The 22,959-nt window shown below is 39.3% G+C and overlaps 1 protein-coding gene across 1 annotated transcript in view; it reads right to left on the reverse strand.

The window, feature by feature from the left end:
* ABLIM3 (actin binding LIM protein family member 3) overlaps positions 1-22,959 on the reverse strand; it is a 145,840-nt gene that overhangs the window by 75,011 nt on the left and 47,870 nt on the right. The gene's annotated exons all lie outside the window — the stretch shown is intronic.

Here is a 22,959-nt window from a genome sequence, read left to right on the forward strand (position 1 = left end):
GGCCATGGGCTGGTGTAGGTAGCAAGTGCTGTGAGTGGGAGGAATCAATGAAGGCTTTCTGGAGGAGGTAGCATCTAAGTTGAAGTGAAGGAATGGAATGAGCTAAAGCACAAAGGCAGGAAACTGCAAGCGATATTTGTGTGGAGATGGGGCTAGGGTAAGGGTGGTGTTTTTAGAGAGTGGAAGGCAATATTACAGGAAAATATTGCCAGGCCAGTTGGAGGAAGAGGGGCCAAGTCCAGTTTAAGACGTTTAGGCTTCGTGGGAAACTAGGAAGCCATGGATGGTTTTTCCCCTAGTTTTTAAAATCTTAAATTATTTTGAAAAATCTCAGACATATACAACAGTAGAGAGAAGATTATAATGATTCCCCATTACCCAGCTGCAGAAATGATCAATTGCACTGATGACTTCTGAACAGAGAGGCAACATGATTTCATAAGGTACTTTATAAAGTCTTTGGGGATATCCTTGTGGACAATATGAAGTAATATAGGGCAGATAATAGAACAGCAGGTGGATATAATTATAGGTGTCTGAACAACTGAATCATGTGGGACTCCCCTCCCCCAAAGGACTTAGAAACGTGGGAAATGAGATTTCCCTCTGAGAGTTAAGTTATGAAATGAACACATAATGGGAAGAGCAGAAAGAGGCTAAGTTTCTTCCAAGAGACTGAATGACTCTCTGGGCCACCAGAACTGCTGAGTTTATTGATCCAGCTAAAGCAAGGATGGGTCAGCCAGGAAGGGGCTTGTCAGCAATCAAAGGAAGGCCACTGGAGAGCTCATTCAAATCCCGAGACCAGCTCCCTTTGTTCTGAGTCTGACAGTTTGACTTTCTACATAGGTTGCCTTTGTGAGAGAAGCAGCTGATCAGGGCAACATGAACTAGTACAACGGAGAGTTACAGCTCTTGTTTATGTTAATAAACAGGCACTCAGGTTTTATTCATCGGTATCCCAAAGATGTGGTTAGCATGACTCAGCTTTACCAAGCGTGATCCACGGTGGGGAAACCAACAAGGTGGTTTCCAAGCCTGTAAGTGCGAGGACCTGGCCTGGACTGGGTGACATCACCCCAGTAAATACTCTCTTATCTTTAACAGGGCATGTTGTTTTGCAAAAGCAGCCAGGTTAAAAGTAGGAGGGACTTCTAGGTCAATGTCAGAAGTATTTTGCAAGTGTTTGTTCACTCTGCAGGCCAGAGGTAGGCTCCAAGGGCCAAGGTGAGGGAGGAGGGCAGCTCCAAATGTCACAGCACCACGGGAAACGGTCTAGGACCATGAGAGACTCTGCTCTGGGAGTCAGACCACCTGGGCTATCTAACTCTCTGGGTGACACTGAACTTGGTCCTCTGTGGTCTGGGGCCTCTGTTCACTTCTGTGTAAAGAGCAGAAACCAGACAAGAAATGACCTGAGCTTTTCTTCTGACACTGACATCCTGTGAGTCTAGGAGAAGGTAGGGCTGACTATATGCCTAAACATTTTAAATTCCAAGTGAGGTAGAGCTGGCAGCCACTGGAGACCACCCCTGCAGAGATTCAGGGCTTATGAGTAGAAGTGGTGCTGGTGGTGGTGGTAGGTGCGGAAGGGTCCAACTTTCATCAGGCTTCATGAAAACTCATCACATCAAACAATGCCTGGTCTGGAAGGCAGGCAAGGCCAGAGAACAGGCTGTTCTGGGATGTGCAGGTGGCAGATCAATTGACTTCATGGCTGTGGAATTAGTCAGGTCATGGCCTACAACCTCATTGGAAACAGCTCCTGTTTTTTCCCTTCTTTTCTCTCCTTTGTGTCCCCTGCCAACTCCACTTCCAGAGCCACCTCTCCCAGTGGAGAAAACCAGGAGGCCATATGAAAACTTGGAACAATCTGTTCCTTCATTTCCCCCAAGGAGCTGAAGGAGGAAGGTAGAAAGGATGTAAAGGTTGATAAGAATCCCAGGGGTTCCTGGAAATACAGTGGGGAACACGGGGTGGAAGGAAAGCTGGACCAGCACGACAGATGTATCTGAGGCTGAGCAGAGCTCTTCATTCAAATAACAGGAAAGGCCATGGAGAGGGTCTGTAGTATGGAAGTGATGTGGAATTAATACATCCAGGGCAGTCATTATTCTGTGAATCAGAAAAATAAAGTCTATTAATTAAAAGAAAGATCATATAGTCTGACAATGGGACAGAATATGGGAACTCAGAACTGCTTCCAGAAAACACAGAATGCTCATTGTAAATATAATGCCTAGAATAGGACATGCACACAGCCCTACTGTGTTTCAGTGGAAAATGTACTGTTTTGAGGGTCACTGGACCTTCCAATTCCTCCATATTCCCATTCTGGCACTCAGGTGCTGTGTGACTTTGAAAAAGTGACCTCACCCCTCTGGAGCTCAGTCGCCTCATTTGTAAAATGAGGGGGCTATGTGGTAACTGAGGACACATCCAGATATGAGAGTCTAGGATTCTGTTGATTTTCAACTTTTCAAATGAGACAGTTTTATGGAATTTCAAAATCAAAGTGTTAGAAGGGTCCCTGAGGGTGATCTCATTCATTATTTTAAACATTTAAATTGTGAAATATATTATACATACAGAAGATGTAGTAAATATATATGTACAGTGTAAAGAAGAATAATAAAACATGCTCCCAGCTACTCACTACAGAGTTTATGAAATAGAACATCACCAGCAGCTCGGAAGCCTGTTCCCATCTCCCTAAGAGCGCCCTGCTTCCCACACCACGTCCCAAATTGTGTTTATCATTCTCTTGCTTTTCTTTACAGTTTTACTACCTTTGAGGTATCTACAAACAATATATTGTTTAGTTTTGCCTGTTTTTGAACTTTATATGGATGGAATCATACTGCATCTACTCTTCTGTGTAATTTACTGCTTCATTCTCTCAGTATTATGTTTGTGAGATTCATCCATGTCGATGCATGTAGTTGTGGGTCATTCATTTTCACTGCGGTGCTGTATTTCGTTGTCTGACTATATAACAATTGATCTATTCCACTGCTGAAGGACATCCAAGCTGCTTGTGGTCTTTTTTTTTCCTTTATGGAAATGCTGCCTTGAATATTCTTGTATTTGTGAGGTGATGTCTCACTGTTTTCCAATAAGTTTTTCCCATTTACATTCCCACCAGCAGTTCTCACTGAGCTATATTATCACAGACACCAGCTAACACCTAACTTATATTTAGTTAACATGGTACAGGTGAAAGGATGTTTTATTGTGATTTTAAATTTAATTTCCCTGATTATTAATGAAATTGAGAATGTTATTACCTGTTTATGGGCCATTTGTATTTTCAAGGTTTATCCACATGGAGCATGTATCAGTATTTCTTTTCTACTGATGAATAATATTCCACTGTATGGATATACCACATTGTACTTATCCTTTCACTGACTGATGGATATTTGAATTGTTTCAAACTTTTGACTTTATGAATAATATTGCTATGAACATTTGTGTACAAGTTTTTGTGTGAACATACATTACTTGAGCGTAAGTCTAGCAGTGGAATTTGGAATTGTTGGGGTTATATGGTAACTCTACATTTACCCCTAGAGGAACTGCAAGATTGTTTTCCAAAGCACCTACACATTTTACATTCCCACCAGCAAGGTATGAGGGTTCCAATTCCTCCATATTCTTGCCAACACTTGTATTATCTGTCTTTTTTGATTATAGACAACTGAGTGGGTGTGAAGTTTATCTCATTGTGGTTTTATTTGCATTTCATTGATGGCTAATGATGTTGAGCATTTCTTCATGTCCTTATTGGACATTTATATAACTTCTTCAGAGAAATGTCTATTCATATCCTTTGCCCATTTTGAAATTGGGTTATTTGTCTTTTTTATTATTAAGTTGTAAGTATTCTTTATATAGTCTAGATACAAGCCCTTTACCAGATATATGATTTGCAAATTTTATCTCCCATTCTGTGTGTTGCCTTTCACATTCTTCATGGTATGTTTTGAAGCAAAAAAGTTTTTAATTTTGATGATGTTCAATTTATCTATTTTTCCTTAGTTGTTTGTGCTTTGGGTGTCATGTCCAAGAAGGCTTTGCCTAACTTAAGGTCACAAAGATTTACTCCTATATTTTCTCTTAACAATTTTATAGTTTTAGCTCTTACATTTAGGTTTTTGACTTATTTTGAGCTAATTTTTGTGTATGATGTGAAGAAGAAGGCAACTTTTTTTTTTCTCATGTATATGTTCAGTTTTCCTAGCATCATTTGTTGAAGACTGTTCTTTCCCTATTGAATTATTTTGGTTGCCTCGATGACATTCAACTGACCATAAATATAAGGGTTTATTTTTCCACTCTCATTTCGACTCTATTGATCTATATGTCTATCCTTGTACCACATTGTTTTGTTTATTGTAGCTTTGTAGTAAGTTTTGAAAGTGGGAGGTTTGAGTCTTCCAACCTTGTTCTTCTTTTTCAAGATTGCTTTGGCTATTTTATGTTCCTTTCAATTCCATATGCATTTTAGAATCAGTTTGTCAATTTCTACAGAGAAGCAAGTGGGAATTTTTATAGGGATTACATGTGTTATGAACTGAATAGTGTCCTCCCCCAAATTCATATGTTGAAGTCCCAAGCCCTAATGTGATGGTACTTAGATAGGTGGCCTTTAGGAGGAAATCAGGTTTAGATGAGGTCATAAGGATGGGCCCTTCATTATGGGATTAGTGACCTCATTAGAAGAGACACCAGCAAACTTGCTCATTCTCATTCTCCCTCTCTTTCTCTCTGCTCCTCCCTCCCTCCCTCTGTGACATGTGAGGACACAGTGAGAGGGTAGCTGTCTGCAAGCCAGGAAGGGAGCTCTCCATAACCCGACTATGAAGGCACCTTAATCTTGGACTTCCAGCCTCCAGAACTGTGAGAAAATACACTACTGTTGTTTAAGCCATCCAATCTATGTTATTTTGTTATGGCAGCCTGAGCTAAGGTAGCACTAAGTTTGTAGATTGATCTAAAGAATATTGCCATCATAACAATGTTAAGGCTTCTGATCCATGAACATGGTATATTTTTCCATTTACATAGATATTCTTTAATATTTTATAGTTTTCAAAGTATAAATTTTACACTTTTGTTAAATACTTCTTCTTTTTTTTTAATGTAGCTCTCAAAGCTTTTCCAGATCTTTATTATTTAAGAGAACATATCACCCCTCCTAGGTATATGGACAAGAGAAATCATATACATGTTTACCAGCAGACACATAAAAGAATGTCTATAGCCACATTATATGTAATGCTGGACACAACTCAAATGCTCATCAACAGTAAGAAGAATAAATTCATGGTGGCATAATATAATCACACGATGGAACATATAGCAATGAGAATGAAAAACCATAAATACATGAAACAACAAGACTGACTCTCACAAACAAAATATTAGCACAGGAAGCCAGATGTAAAAAAGTACCCACACTGGGACTTCCCTGGTGGCGCAGTGGTTAAGAATCTGCCTGTAATATGGGGGACACGGGTTCGAGCCCTGGTCTGAGAAGATCCCACATGCCACGGAGCGACTAGGCCTGTGAGCCACAACAACTGAGCCTGCATGTCTGAAGCCTGTGCTCCACAATGGGAGAGGTTGCAACGGTGAGAGGCCCCCGCACCACGATGAAGTGGCCCCCCCCGCTCGCCGCAACTGGAGAAAGCCCTCACACAGAAACGAAGACCCAACACAGCCAAAAATAAATATAAATAAATAAATAAATTTATAAAAAAAAAAAGTACCCACACTAATTCTACTTACATGATGTTTACAAAAGGCAAAACTTATTTATGATGTTAGAAGTCAGAACAGTGGATACTTTTGATGTGGGGCAGTGACTGGTGGGACATGCAAAGTAAGTTTCTGGGGTGCTGGTGATATGCTGTTTCTTTTTTTGTTGTTGTCCTTTTTTGTTTGTTTTGGGTTTTTGTTAAATTTTTTTTTTAATTTTTAATTTTATATATATTTTTATACAGCAGGTTCTTATTAGTCATCAATTTTATACACATCAGTGTATATATGTCAATCCCAATCGCCCAATTCATCACACCACCACCCCCAACCTCCTGTCGCTTTCCCCCCTTGGTGTCCATACATTTGTTCTCTACATCTGTGTCTCAACTTCTGCCCTGCAAACCGGTTCATCTGTACTATTTTTCTAGGTTCCACATATATGCGTTAATATACGATATTTGTTTCTCTCTGACTTACTTCACTCTGTATGACAGTCTCTAGATCCATCCACGTCTCAACAAATGGCTCAATTTCGTTCCTTTTTATGGCTGAGTAATATTCCATTGTATATATGTAGCACAACTTCTTTATCCATTCGTCTGTCGATGGGCATTTAGGTTGCTTCCATGACCTGGCTATTGTAAATAGTGCTGCAATAAACATTGGGGTGCATGTGTCTTTTTGAATTATGGTTTTCTCTGGGTATATGCCCAGTAGTGGGATTGCTGGATCATATGGTAATTTTTAGTTTTTTAAGGACCCTCCATACTGTTCTCCATAGTGGCTGTATCAATTTACATTCCCACCAACAGGGCAAGAGGGTTCCCTTTTCTCCACACCCTCTCCAGCATTTGTTGTTTGTAGATTTTCTGATGACACCCATTCTAACTGGTGTGAGGTGGTACCTCATTGTAGTTTTGATTTGCATTTCTCTAATAATCAGTGATGTTGAGCAACTTTTCATGTGCTTCTTGGCCAGCTCTATGTTTTCTTTGGAGAAATGTCTATTTAGGTCTTCTGCCCATTTTTGGATTGGGTTTTTTGTTTTTTTAATATTAAGCTGCATGAGCTGTTTATATATTTTGGAGATTAATCCTTTGTCCGTTGATTCGTTTGCAAATGTTTTCTCCCATTCTGAGGGTTGTCTTTTTGTCTTGTTTATGGTTTCCTTTCCTTTGTTTATGGTTTGTCCTTTCGTCTTGTTTATGGTTTCCTTTCCAATAAATACTTTTGCTGTGCATAAGCTTTGAAGTTTCATTAGGTCCCATTTGTTTATTTTTGTTTTTATTTCCATTACTCTAGGAGGTGGATCAAAAAAGATCTTGCTGTGATTTATGTCAAAGAGTGTTCTTCCTATGTTTTCCACTAAGAGTTTTATAGTGTCCGGTCTTACATTTAGGTCTCGAATCCATTTTGAGTTTATTTTTGTGTATGGTGTTAGGGAGTATTCTAATTTCATTCTTTTACATGTAGCTGTCCAGTTTTCCCAGCACCACTTATTGAAGAGACTGTCTTTTCTCCATTGTATATCTTTGCCTCCTTTGTCATAGATTAGTTGACCATAGGTGCGTGGGTTTATCTCTGGGCTTTCTATCTTGTTCCATTGATCTATGTTTCTGTTTTTGTGCCAGTACCATATTGTCTTGATTACTGTAGCTTTGAAGTATAGTCTGAAGTCAGGGAGTCTGATTCCTCCAGCTCCATTTTTTTCCCCTCAAGACTGCTTTGGCTATTCGGGGTCTTTTGTGTCTCCATACAACTTTAAAGATTTTTTGTTCTAGTTCCTTAAGAAATGCTGTTGGTAATTTCATAGGGATTGCATTGAATCTGTAGATTGCTTTGGGTAGTATAGTCCATTTCACAATGTTGATTTTTCCAATCCAAAAACATGGTATATCTCTCCATCTGTTCGTATCATCTTTAATTTCTTTCATCAGTGTCTTATAGTTTTCTGTATACAGGTCTTTTGTCTCCCTAGGTAGGTTTATTCCTAGGTATTTTATTCTTTTTGTTGCAATGGTAAACGGGAGTGTTTCCTTAATTTCTCTTTCAGATTTTTCATCATTAGTGTATAGGTCCCACTGCAAGAGATTTCTGTGCATTAATTTTGCATTCATTAATTTTGCATTAATTTTGTATCCTGCAACTTTACCAAATTCATTGACTAGCTCTAGTAGTTTTCTGGTGGCATCTTTAGGATCCTCTGTGTATAGTATCATGTCATCTGCACACAGTGACAGTTTTACTTCTTATTTTCCAATTTGGATTCCTTTTATTTCTTTTTCTTCTCTGATTGCTGTGGCTAGGGTTTCCAAAACCATGTTGAATAAGAGTGGTGAGAGTGGACATCCTTGTCTTGTTCCTGATCTTAGAGGAAATGATTTCAGTTTTTCACCATTGAGAATGATGTTTGCTGTGGGTCTGTCGTATATTGCCTTTATTATATTGAGGTAGGTTCCCTCTATGACCACTTTCTGGAGAGTTTTTGTCATAAATGGGTGTTGAATTTTGTCAAAAGCTTTTTCTGCATCTATTGAGATGATCATATGGTTTTTATTCTTCAATTTGTTAATATGGTGTATCACATTGATTGATTTGTGTATACTGAAGAATCCTTGCATCCCTGGGATAAATCCCACTTGATTGTGGTGTATGATCCTTTTAATGTGTTGTTGGATTCTGTTTGCTAGTATTTTGTTGAGGATATTTACATCTATATTCATCAGTGATATTGGTCTGTAATTTTCTTTTTTTGTAGTATCTTTGTCTGGTTTTGGTATCAGGGTGATGGTGGCTTCATAGAATGAGTTTGGGAGTGTTCCTTCCTCTGCAATTTTTTGGAAGAGTTTGAGAAGCATGGGTGTTAGCTCTTCTCTAAATGTTTGATAGAATACACCTGTGAAGCCATCTGGCCCTGGACTTTTATTTGTTGGAAGATTTTCAATCACAGTTTCAATTTCATTACTTGTGATTGGTCTGATCATATTTTCTATTTCTTCCTGGTTCAGTCTTGGAAGGTTATACCTTTCTAAGAATTTGTCCATTCCTTCCAGGTTGTCCATTTTATTGGCATAGAGTTGCTTGTAGTAGTCTCTTAGGATGCTTTGTATTTCTGCAGTGTCTGTTGTAACTTCTCCTTTTTCATTTCTAATTTTATTGATTTGAGTCCTCTCCCTCTTTTTCTTGATGAGTCTGGCTAATGGCTTATCAATTTTGTTTATCTTCTCAAAGAACCACCTTCTAGTTTTTTTGATCTTTGCTATTGATTTCTTTGTTTCTATTTCATTTATTTCTGCTCTAATCTTTATGACTTCTTTCCTTCTGCTAACTTTGGGTTTGGTTTGTTCTTCTTTCTCTAGTTCCTTCAGGTGTAAGGTTAGATTGTTTATTTGAGATTTTTCTTGTTTCTTGAGGTAGGCTTGTATAGCTATAAACTTCCCTCTTAGAACTGCTTTTGCTGCATCCCATAGGTTTTGGATCGTCGTGTTCTCCTTGCCATTTGTCTCTAGGTATTTTCTGATATCCTCTTTGATTTCTTCAGTGATCTCTTGGTTATTTAGTAAGGTATTGTTTAGCCTCCATGTGTTTGTGGTTTTTACATTTTCCCCCCTGTAATTCGTTTCTAATCTCATAGCGTTGTGGTCAGAAAAGATTCTTGATATGATTTCAATTTTCTTAAATTTACTGAGGCTTGATTTGTGACCCAAGATGTGATCTATCCTGGAGAATGTTCCATGCGCACTTGAGAAGAACGTGTAATCTGCTGTTTTTGGATGGAATGTCCTATAAATATCAATTAAATCTATCTGGTCTATTGTGTCATTTAAAGCTTCTGTTTCCTTATTTATTTTCATTTTGGATGATCTGTCCATTGGTGTAAGTGAGGTGTTAAAGTCCCCCACTTTTACTGTGTTACTGTCGATTTCCTCTTTTAGAGCTGTTAGCAGTTGCCTTATGTATTGAGGTGCTCCTATGTTGGGTGCATATATATTTATAATTGTTATATCTTCTTCTTGGATTGATCCCTTGATCATTATGTAGTGTCCTTCCTTGTCTCTTGTAACATTCTTTATTTTAAAGTCTCTTTTATCTGATATGAGTATAGCTACTCCAGCTTTCTTTTGATTTCCATTTGCATGGAATATCTTTTTCCATCCCCTCACTTTCAGTCTGTATGCGTCCCTAGGTCTGAAGTGGGTCTCTTGTAGACAGCATATATATGGGTCTTATTTTTGTATCCATTCAGCAAGCCTGTGTCTTTTGGTTGGAGCATTTAATCCATTCACGTTTAAGGTAATTATCAATATGTATGTTCCTATGACCATTTTCTTAATTGTTTTGGGTTTGTTTTTGTAGGTCCTTTTCTTCTCTTGTGTTTCCCACTTAGAGAAGTTCCTTTAGCATTTGTTGTAGAGCTGGTTTTGTGGTGCTGAATTCTCTTAGCTTTTGCTTGTCTGAAAAGCTTTTGATTTCTCTATCGAATCTGAATGAGATCCTTGCCGGGTAGAGTAATCTTGGTTGTAGGTTCTTCCCTTTCATCCCTTTAAGTATATCATGCCACTCTCTCCTGGCTTGTAGAGTTTCTGCTGAGAAATAAGCTGTTAACCTTATGGGAGTTCCCTTGTATGTTATTTGTTGTTTTTCCCTTGCTGCTTTCAATATTTTTTCTTTGTCTTTAATTTTTGCCAATTTGATTACTATGTTATCTCGGCATGTTTCTCCTTGGGTTTATCCTGTATGGGACTCTCTGTGCTTCCTGGACTTGGGTGGCTATTTCCTTTCCTATGCTAGGGACGTTTTCGACTATAATCTCTTCAAATATTTTCTCGGGTCCTTTCTCTCTCTTCTCCTTCTGGGACCCCTATAATGCAAATGTTGTTGCATTTAATGTTGTCCCAGAGGTCTCTTAGGCTGTCTACATTTCTTTCCATTCTTTTTTCTTTATTCTGTTCTGCAGCAGTGAATTCCACCATTCTGTCTTCCAGGTCACTTATCCGTTCTTCTGCCTCAGTTATTCTGCTATTGACTCCTTCTAGTGTAGTTTTCATTTCAGTTATTGTATTGTTCATCTCTGTTTGTTTGCTCTTTAATTCTTCTAGGTCTTTGTTAAACATTTCTTGCATCTTCTTGATCTTTGCCTCCATTCTTTTTCCGAGGTCCTGGATCATCTTCACTATCATTATTCTGAATTCTTTTTCTGGAAGCTTGCCTGTCTCCACTTCATTTAGTTGTTTTTCTGTGGTTTTATCTTGTTCCTTCATCTGGTACATAGCCCTCTGACTTTTCATCTTGTCTATCTTTCTGTGAATGTGGTTTTTGTTCCACAGGCTGCAGGATTGTAGTTCATCTTGCTTCTTCTGTCTGCCCTCTGGTGGATGTGGCTATCTAAGAGGCTTGTGCAAGTTTCCTGATGGGAGGGACTGGGGGTGGGTAGACCTGACTGTTGCCTTGGTGGGCAGAGCTCAGTAAAACTTTAATCCGCTTGAGTGCTCATGGGTGGGTCTGGGTTCCCTCCTTCTTGGTTGTTTGGCCCGAGGGAACCCAACACTGGAACCTACCTGGGCTCTTTGGTGGGGCTAATGGCGGACTCTGGGAGGGCTCATGCCAAGGAGTACTTCCCGGAACTTCTGCTGCCAGTGTCCTTGTCCCCATGGTGAGCCACAGCCACCCTCCGCCTCTGCAGGAGACCCTCCAACACTAGCAGGTAGGTCTGGTTCAGTCTCCCCTGGGGTCACTGCTCCTTCCCCTGGGTCCCGATGCGCACACTACTTTGTGTGTGCCCTCCAAGAGTGGAGTCTCTGTTTCCCTCAGTCCTGTCGAAGTCCTGCAATCAAATCCCACTAGCCTTCAAGGTCTGATTCTCTAGGAATTCCTCCTCCCGTTGCTGGACCCCCAGGTTGGGAAGGCTGACGTGGAGCTCAGAACCTTCACTCCAGTGGGTGGACTTCTGTGGTATAAGTGTTCTCCAGTCTGTGAGTCACCCACCCAGCAGTTATGGGATTTGATTTTACTGTGATTGCGCCCCTCCTACTGTCTCACTGTGGCTGCTCCTTTGTCTTTGGATGTGGGGTATCTTTTTTGGTGAGTTCCAGTGTCCTCCTGTCGATGACTGTCCAGCAGCTACTTGTGATTCTGGTGTTCTCGCAAGAGGGAGTGAGAGCACGTCCTTCTACTCCGCCATCTTGGTTCAGGGCCGAACATCTCTTGTTAAACTCTTATGCATTTTATTTTTGATGGTATTGTAAATGGAACTGTTTTCTCAATTTTATTTCAGATTGTTCATTGCAAGTGTATAGAAATACAATTGATTTTGGTATATTGATCTTGTACCTTGACATCTGATGAACTTATTTGCTAGTTCTAATAGTCTTTTTTAGCACATTCCTTAGGATTTGTTATATACAAGATCATGTCATGTGCAAATAGAGATAGTCTTACTTCTTTTTCAATCTGGGTGACTTCTATTTCATTTTCTTGCCTAATTGACCTAGCATGAACCTGCAGTATAATGTTAAATAGAAGCAGTAAGAGCAGACATTCTTTTCTTATTTTTGATCTCACAGGGAAACAGTCTTTCAGCATTAAGTATGATTTAAGCTGTGGGTTTGCCTTTGTTCTTGAAAGATAGTTTTGCTGAATACATAATCCTAAATTTGCAGTTACTTCTTTCAGTATATAAAGATATTATTCCACTGTTTTCAGATTTCCTTGTTGTGACTTAAACTTCAGCTGTCAGCTTATTTACCATTCATATGCAGATGATCTGTCTTTTATCTCTGGCTACTTTTAAGACGGGTTTTTTTGGGTTTTTGGTGATCTGCAGTTTCACCATGATGTGTGTAGGTAGATTTCTTTTATATTTTTCTACTGGGATTCATTAAGTTTCCTAGATATTTGTGTCTCTCAACAGTTCTACATAATTCACAGATGTTATCTCTTCAAATATTGTCTTCCTACTCATGTTCTCTATTACACATCTCTAGAACTCTGATTAGATATATGTCAAACCTTCTCACTATATTCTCCATGTATAAAGTTCTCTTTTATTTTTATCACTTTCTTATATTTCTGAGCTATATGTATATACCTCTCTCTTTGCTAAATCTTACAGTTTATTAATTATCTCTTCAGCAACATCTGATGTGCTATTTAATCCATACATTGAGTTTTTAATTTCAAATATTATACATTTTTATGTGTAAAATGTACATTGTTTCAAAATAACAAAGAACTTTGTTATTTTTCTATTGCCTTTCCTTATGGTCAGGTTCATATCAAACAACCTGTGCACTGAGCTACCTGCTTCATGGGGTGGTCAAATCCTGCATAGATGTGGTGTTCATTCACTTTCTCCCTTCCCATCGCACAGGGTAACAGAATGCAAAGAAAACCAAAAAAGCTGTACACACTATAAAAAGTAAAAAAAAAAAAAAGATACAAGTGAACTTATTTATAAAAGAGAAACAGACTCACAGACTTCAAAAACAAATTTATGGTTATGAAAGGGGAAACGTGGGGGGGGGGGATAAATTAGGAGCTTGGGATTAACATACACACACTACTATATATAAAATAGATAACCAACAAGGACCTACTGTATAGCACAGGGAACTCTACTCAACATTCTGCAATAACCTATATGGCAAAAGAATCTGAAAAAGAATGGATATACGTATATGTATAACTGAATCACTTTATTGTGCACCTGAAACTAACACAATATTGTAAATCAACTATACTCCAATATAAAATAAAAACTTAAATTAAAAAAAGGTTTATGTTGTTTCTTTTTCACATCTGCTGTGTTATTTGTTAAAATGTGTGGTTTTTTGCTCATTTTCTTCTGGCTTGTCTTACTTGTTTAAACATATTGAATGTAGTTATTATATAATGTCAGAAAATTCCAGTCTATAAAGTCTTTGAGGTTCCCTGTCTACTTTCCATCGTTTCTGCTGGCTCTCCCCCATTATGATTTGTACATTTTTGACTGTGAGTTATTCGTTTTGCTAATAATTTTATCTGTAGTAATTCTTTGAGGTCAGGAATAAAGCTGAGTTCCTCTAAAGAGGATTATCCTTTGCTTCTGACATTTGCCAAGTGTGGGACCACTTTCTTTTACATTGTTTCACTTTTTTTTTTAATGCCAAATATATAGCATGAAAATAGAATGTGAATCCATATACAGGGTGGACTATGGGTAGACATTTTGATACAAGTTTTATTCTCTTCTACCCAGTGCCCAAGTTGGTACAGGCAAGTTTCAGTGCTGTTTCCTTCTCCAGTTTACTTCTCATCCATCTATACACTGAGAAGAAGTTTTTGTAGGGGGAAACCTCGGCTTACTCAGAGGTCTACAGTTAGAATCCTACTTTGATCAGGCTCTAGGCTTTGACTCCTGTTCTCCATGATCCATATAGCTATCAAGGTAAAAGCTCAAGGTCTTCAAGGTTTAGCATAAACCATGAAGATTAAATCTGGCACTGGCACTCACACCCAGATATCTGCTTTTATTTTTATTTTTTACCTCTACAGATTCCTTCCTTTCATGTCAGTACAGTAGTCCACTTTAAAAGGGTTGTAAAAGAAATTCATAGAGATTTTAGATTTTTCAAATGAGAAGGCTATTTAGGGTAACTAATCCCTATACTGGTTACTGCTGGAAACAAAAATACACTCTAAGCAAGTTGACATTGAAAATATTCAGAAAAATAATAGTCTCTTTTGTTTTCAAAATCTCCATTAAAAGAATTTCTATGACCTCCCTATGGTAGACTGTCAAAATGGCCAAATTCTTCCCTTCTCTGTATTCACACCATTGAAATCTGATTCTGTAGGCCCTCACACAAAAGGCAAAGTTTGTTTCTCCATGATCTTGAATCTGGGTTGGCCATTTGACTTGTTTTGGCCAATGGGACATTAGCAAGTATAACATAAGCTGAGGCTTGAAAAGATCTTGTTTAGTGAAGTCTGCTCTCTTGTTGAATTTGGAACTCTGAGACCACCATGGAAACGAGTCCAAGCCAGACTGCTGGAGGATGAGAAGCCAAATGGAGGTACTCAGGTCAACCTGCCAACCACTGCCAGCAGACCCACCATAACATCATGATGAGGCGAGGAGAGATAAGCAGAGCCAGGTCAGATTGGAAGAAGTGCCCAGCCAACCCAGAGAATTAAGAGCTAAATAAAAGATTGTTTTAAACTATTAAATTTTGGCTTAAGGCAAAACATAACAAATACAACCTCTTAAGAATATAACTGTAGAGTCATGGCTCAAATCTCCTTATAACAATTTTATTCTCATTACTCTTTGCCCTGTTTCAATTTCTGGGGATGTAAAAATGGTCACCCGCCAAGATACTCTTGCAGGTCAACTTGCACTAGGGGTATGCCAATCCTCAATATAAAATACAAACCACATGAAGTTTTGCCAAGATGGCGGAGTAGAAGGATATGAACTCACCTTCTCTCACAAAAACAACAAAACCATAACTAACTGCTGAACAACTATCAACAACAACAACAAAAACACTGGAACCTACCAAAAAAGATATTGTACATCCAAAGACAAAGAAGGAGCCACTTTGAGATGGTAGGAGGGGTGCAATTGCAATAAAATCAAATCCCATACCTGCTGGGTGGGTGACCCACAAGCTGGAATATAATTATATCAAAGAGGTTCTCCCACAGGAGAGAAAGTTCTGAGCCTCACATCAGGCTCCCCAGCCTGGGGGGGTCTGGCATCAGGAGGAGGAGCCCTCAGAGCATCTGGCTTTGAAGACCAGTGGAGTTTGATTGTAGGAATTCCACAGGACTGGGGGAAACAGAAAACTCCACTCTTGGAGGGTGCACACAAGGGCTCATGCACACCAGAACCCAGGGGAAAAAGCAGTGACCTCATAGGATCCTGGGCCAAAACTACTTGCCAGTATTGGAGGGTCTCCTGTGGAGGCAGGGGGGTGGCTGTGGCTCACTGCAGGGACAAAGACACTGGTGGCAGTAGTTCTGGGGAGTACTCATTGGCGTGAGCCCTCCCAGAGGCCACCATTTTCTCACTAAGACCTGGCCCCACCCAACAGCCTTTAGGCTCCAGTGCTGGGACACCTCAGGCTAAACAACAAACAGGGCTGGAAAACAGCCCCACCCATCAGCAGACAGGCTGCCTAAAGTCTTCCTGAGCCCACAGCTTCCCGCTAATCACACCTCTTGACACGGCCCTGCCAACCAGAGGGACAAGACACAGCTCCACCCACCAGTGGGCAGGCACCAGTCCCTCCCACCAGGAAGCCTGCACAAGCCTCTTGGACCAGCCTCATCCACCAGGGGGAAGACAGCAGAAGCAAGAAGAATTATAATCCTGCAGCCTGCGGAACAGAAACCGCAATCACAGAAAGCTAGACAAAATGAGATGACACAGAAATATGTCCCAGATGAAGGAACAAGATGAAATCACAGAAGAACAACTAAGTGAAGTGGAGATAGGCAATATACCTGAAAAAGAATTCAGAGTAATGATGGTAAAGATGATCCAAGATCTTGGAAAAAGAATGGAGGCACAGACTGAGAAGATACAAGAAATGTTTAACAAAGAGCTAGAAGATCTAAAGAACAAACAGAGATGAACAATTCAATAACTGAAATGAAAAATACACTAGAAGGAATCAACAGCAGAATAAATGAGGCAGAATGAATAAGTAAGCTGAAAGACAGCACGGTGGAAATCACTGCCATAGAAAAGCAAAAAGAATGAAAAGAAATGAGGACAGTCTAAGAGACCTCTGGGACAACATTAAACACACCAACATTTGCATTATAGGGGTCCCAGAAGGAGGAGGAGAGAGAGAGAGAGAAAGGACCTGAGAAAACATTTGAAGAGATAACAGCCAAAAACTTCCCTAGCATGGGAAAGGAAACAGTCATCCAATTCCAGGAAGTGCAGAGACTCCCAGGCAGGATAATCCAAGGAGGAACACACCAAGACACATAGTAATCAAACTGACAAAAAATAAAGACAGAAAGAAAATATTAAAAGCCACAAGGGAAAAGCAACAAATAACCTACAAGGGAATATCCATAAGGTTATCAGCTGATTTTTCAGCAGAAACTCTGCAGGTCAGAGGGAGTGGCATAATATACTTAAAATGATGAAAGGGAAAAACTTATAACCAAAAATACTCTTCCCAGCAAGGCTCTTGTTCAGCTTTGACAGAGAAATCAAAAGCTTTACAGACAAGCAAAAGCTAAAAGAATTCAGCACCACCAGACCAGCTTTACAACAAATGGTAAAGGAATTTCTCTACGTGGAAAAGAAAAGGCCACACATAGAAATAAGAAAATTATGAATGGAAAAGCTCACTGGTAAAGGCAAACATATAGTAAAGGTAGGAAATCATCTATGCAAATATGATATCAAAATCAGGAACTGTGAGGAGAATACAAATGCAGGATATTGGAAATGCATTTGAAATTAAAAGACCACCAATTGAAAACAACCCTGTATATATATAGACTGCTATATCAAAACCTCATGGTAACCACAAACCGAAAACCTACAGTAAATACACACAGAAAAAGGAAAAGGAATCTAAACACAACACTAAAATTAGTCATAAAATCATAAGAGAAGAGAACAAAAGAGGAAGGGGAGAAAAAAGACCTGCAAAAACAAATCCAAAACAATTAACAAAATGGCAATAAGAACATACATATTGATAACTACCTTAAATGTAAATGGATTAAATGTTCCAACCAAAAGACACAGACTGGCTGAATGGATACAAAAACAAGATTTGTTTATATGCTGTCTACAGGAGACCCACTTCAGATCTAGGGACACATACAGACTGAAAGTGAGGGGGTGGAAAAAGGTATACCATGCAAATAGAAATCAAAAGAAAGCTGAAGTAGCAATACTCATATCAGACAAAATAGACTGTTACAAGAGACAAAGAAGGACACTACATAATGATCAAGGGATCAATCCAAGAAGAAGATATAACAATTGTAAATATATATGTATCCAATATAGGAGCACCTCAATATATAAGGCAAATGCTAGCAGCCGTAAAAGGAGAAATCGACAGTAACACAATGATAGTGGGAGAATTTAACAATCCACTTACATCAATGGACAGATCATCCAGACAGAAGATCAATAAGGAAACACAGGCCTTAAATGACAAATTAGATCAGATGGACTTAACTGATATTTATAGAACATTCCATGCAAAAGCAGCAGAATACATTTTCTTCTCAAGTGCACATGGAACATTCTCCAGGATAGATTATATCCTGGGCCACAAATCAAGCCTCAGTAAATTTAAGAAAATTGAAATCATATCAAGCATCTTTTCTGACTACAAAACTATGAGACTAGAAATCAATTACAGGAAAAAATCCTGTAAAAAACACAAACACATGGAGGCTAAACAATATGTTACTAAATACTCAATGGATCACTGAAGAAATCAAAGAGGAAATCACAAAATACCTAGGAAAAAATGAAAACAAAAACACGATGGTCCAAAACCTACGGGATGCAGCAAAAGCAGTTCTAAGAGGGAAGTTTATAGCAATACAATCTTACCTGAGGAAACAAGAAAAATCTCAAAGAAACAACCTAACCTTACACCTAAAGCAAATAGAGAAAGAAGAACAAACAAAACCCAAAGTTAGCCAAAAGAAAGAAGTCATAAAGATCAGAGCAGAAATAAATGAAATAGAGATGAAGAAAACAAAATCAAAGATCAATGAAGCTAAAACTTGTTTCTTTAAAAAGATAAATTAAATTGATAAACCTTTAGCCAGACTCATCAAGAAAAAAAGGGAGAGGGCTCAAATTAACAAAGTTACAAATGAAAAAGGAGACATTACAACTGATGCCACAGAAATACAAAGGATTGTAAGAGACTACTAGAAACAACCATATTCCAATAAAATGGACAACCTAGAAGAAATGGACAAATTCTTAGAAAGGTACAACCTTCCAAGACTGAACCAGGAAGAAACAGAAAATATGAACAGACCAATCACAAGTACTGAAACTGAAACAGTGATTAAAAAACTTCCAACAAACGAAAGCCCAGGACCAGATGACTTCACAGGTGCATTCCATCAAACATTTAGAGAAGAGTTAACACCAATCCTTCTGAAATTCTTACAAAAATTTGCAGAGGGAGGAACATTCCCAAGCTTATTCTATGAGGCCACCCTGATAGCAAAATCAGAGAAAGATATCACAAAAAAAGAAAATTACAGGTCAATATCACAGATGAACATAGATGCAAAAATCCTCAACAAAATACTAGCAAACTGAATCAACAATACATTAAAAGGATCATACACCACTAAAAAGGATCATACACCATTAAAAAGGATCATACACCTAGATCAACTGGAATTTATTTCAGGGAAGCAAGGATTCTTCAATATTCACAAATCAATCAGTGTGATAAACCACATTAACAAACTGAAGGATAAAAACCATATAATCATCTCAATAGATGCAGGAAAAGCTTATGACAAAATTCAACACCAATTTATGATAAAACCCTCCAGAAAGTGGGCATAGAGGGAACTTACATCAACATAATAAAGGCCATATATGACAAACCCACAGCTAACATCATTCTCAATGGTGAAAAGCTGAAAGCATTCCCTGTAAAATCAGGAACAAGGCAAGGATGTCCACTCTCACCACTTTTATTCAACATAGTTTTGGAAGTCCTAGCCATGGCAATCAGAGAAGAAAAAGAAATAAAAGGAATCCAAACTGGAAAAGAAGAAGTAAAACTGTCACTGTTTGCAGATGACATGATACTATACCTAGAAAACTCTAAAGATGCTACCAGAAAACTACTAGAGCTCATCAATGAATTTGGTAAAGTTGTGGGATACAAAATTAATACACAGAAATCTCTTGCATTTCTATACACTAACAATGAAAGATCAGAAAGAGAAATTAAGGAAGCACTGCCATTTACCATAGCATCAAAGACAATAAAATACCCAGGAATAGACCTACCTTAGGAGGCAAAAGACCTGTACTCTGAAAACTGTAAGATGCTGATGCAAGAAATTGAAGATGACACAAACAGACAGAAAGCTATACCATGTTCTTCGATTGAAAGAATCAATACTGTCAAAATGATTATACTACCCAAGGCAATCTACAGATTCAATGCAATCCCTATCAAATTACCAATGGCATTTTTCACAGAACTAGAACAAAAAATTTAAAAATTTGTGTGGAAACACGAAAGATGCAGAATAGCCTAAGCAATCCTGAGAAAGAAAAACGGAACTTGAGGAATCAGGCTGACTTCAGACTATACTGCAAAGCTAAAGTCATCAAAACGGTATGGTACTGGCACAAAAACAAAAACAATGGAACAGGATAGAAAGCTCAGAAATAAACCCATGCACTTATGGTCAATTAATCTATGGCAAAGGAAGCAAGATATACAATGGGGAAAAGACAGTCTCTTCAATAAGTGGTGCTGGAGAAACTGGACAGCTACATGTATAAGAATGAAATTAGGGACCTCCTTCGTGGTCCAGTGGGTAAGACTCTGCACTCCCAATGCAGTGGGCCCAGGTTCAATCCCTGGTCAGGGAACTAGATCCCACAAGCCACAACTAAGTGTTTGCATGCCGCAACTAAAGATTCCACATGGTGCAACTAAAATATCCTGCATGCCATAACTAAAAGATCCTGCATGCTGCAACTAAGGATCCCGCATGCTGCAATGAAGGTCCCCCATGCTGCAACTAAGATCCGACACAGCCAAATAAATAAATAAATACCAAAAAAAGCTTTAAAAAAAGAATTAAATTAGAACATTCTTTAATACCATACACAAACTAAACTCAAAATGGATTAAAGACCTAAATGTGAGACCAGATACTATAAAACTCTTAGAGGAAAACATAGGCAGGAATCTTTGACACATCACAGCAATATCTTTTTTGATCCATCTCCTAGAGTAATGAAATAGAAACAAATATAAACAAATGGGACCTAATTAAACTCAAAAGCTTTTGAACAGCAAAGGAAACAATAAACAAAATGCAAAGATAACCCACAGAATGGGACAAAATATTTGCAAACAATGTGACTGACAAGGGATTAATCTCCAAAATATACAAAAGTTTCATGCAGTTCAATATCAAAAAAACAAACAATCCAATCAAAAAATGGGCAGAAGACCTAAATAGACATTTCTCCAAAGAAGACATACAGATGGTCAACATGAAAAGATGCTCAACATTGCTAATTATTAGAGAAATGCAAATCAAAACTGTAAAGAGGTGTCACTTCACACCAGTCAGAATGGCCATCATCAAAAAGTCTACAAACAATAAATGCTGGAGAGGGTGTGGAGAAAAGGAAACCCTTGTACACTGTTGGTGGGAATGTAAATTGGTAAAACCACTATGGAGAACAGTATGGAGGTTCCTTAAAAAACTAATAATAGAGCTACCAAATTATCCAGCAATCCCACTTCTGGGCATATATTTGGAGAAAGCCATGGTTCAAAAGGATACATGCACCCCAATGTTCACTGCAGTGCTGTTTACAATAGGCAAGATGAAGCAACCTAAATGTCCATCAATAGACAAATGGATAAAGAAGATGTGGTACATATATACAATTGAATATTACTCTGCCATTAAAAAAGCATGAAATAATGCCATTTGCAGCAACACAGATGGACAGAGAAAGACAAATATCACATGATATAGCTTACATGCGAAATCTTAAAAAATGATACAAATGAAATTATTTACAAAACAGAAACAGACTCACAGCCTTAGAAAACAAACTTATGGTTACCAAAGGGGAAAGGTTGGGAGGGAGTGATAAATTGGGAGTTTGTGATTGACATATATACACACCACTATATTTAAAATAGATAACCAACAAGGATCCACTGTAAAGCATAGGGAACTTCAGTCAGTATTCTGTAATGGGGGCGGAGTCAAGATGATGGTGTGGGAAGACGGGGAGTTTGCATCTCTCCACAACTAGGGTGACTTCTGGATGCTGGTGGGGGACCTTGATACCCAAGGAGATGGGAGGAATTCCCAAGCAAACCGGTAGGACGTGGGGGGACTGAGAGGAGAGGAGAAGCAGAGGCCGGACAGAACCAGTGCCCCTGAGGGGTGGCTGAGATGGGGGAGGGGTTCCCATGCCTGGAGGGACCCACAGGGGCTCAGATAAGGGGGGAATGTGCCCAGCGTTTCCCCTGCCCAATGGGCGGGCGAAGACTGCCCAGCTCTTGGGCCTGGTCCATCACCCACAGAGGCCCCCTCTGGGCCGCGTTGGTCCTGGGAGCGTAGGACGGAGGCCAGGGGAGAACAGGAGAGGCAGGCAGGAGGGGCCTTCCAGGACAGGAGGGGCAGGAGAGGAGCAGAGGGCATTTGCCCCGCCCACTCAGGCCCAGGAAGCCTGCTGGGCTCCCAGGTGGGGTCCCCCGCCCTCTGAGACCAGAGGCACAAGGCACGCCTGGGCCTCTTCTGTTCCGTTCAGCCTAAGCCCCACACCCCCACACCCCCCAGGGCCTTTTCCAGCCCTGTGGGTCCTAAGCATAGGCCCCACCCACTACCCAAACCCCACCCCTGCTTAGGTCCCACCCTCCACAGCCAAGGCCTTTTCCCCCATTTTTGTTTCTTTTTCTTTTTCTTTTCCTTCCTCTCTTTTTTACTATTGTCATACTATTGTACCTTCTGGTTATTGATTCATCTATATTTTTATTTTTATATTCTTTCTAACATACCTGTTAGTTTCCCAGTCTAATTTTATTTTTTACTTTGTTATTGTCCTTTTTTTTTTTTTTTGCCACCCCACACGGCTTGCTAGATCTTGGTTCACTAGCCGGGGGTCAGGCCGAAGCTCCTGCAGTGGGAGCTCTAAGTCCAAACCACTGGACTAACAGACAACCTCAGACCCCAGGGAATATTCATCAGAGTGAGGTCTCATGGAGGTCCTCATCTCAGCACCAAGACTCAGCTCTACCAAACAGCCTACAAACTTCAGTGTTGGAAGCCTCAGGCCAAACAACCAGTAAGACAGGAATACAATCTCACTCATAAAAAAAAAAAAGACAGATGGCAAAAAAATATGTCACAGATGAAGGAGCAAGGTAAAAACCTATAAGACCAAATAAATGAAGAGGCAATAGGCAATGTACCTGA

This window comes from Balaenoptera physalus (genome assembly GCF_965194825.1).
Source record: "Balaenoptera physalus genome assembly, chromosome: 3".
NCBI lineage: Eukaryota > Metazoa > Chordata > Mammalia > Artiodactyla > Balaenopteridae > Balaenoptera > Balaenoptera physalus.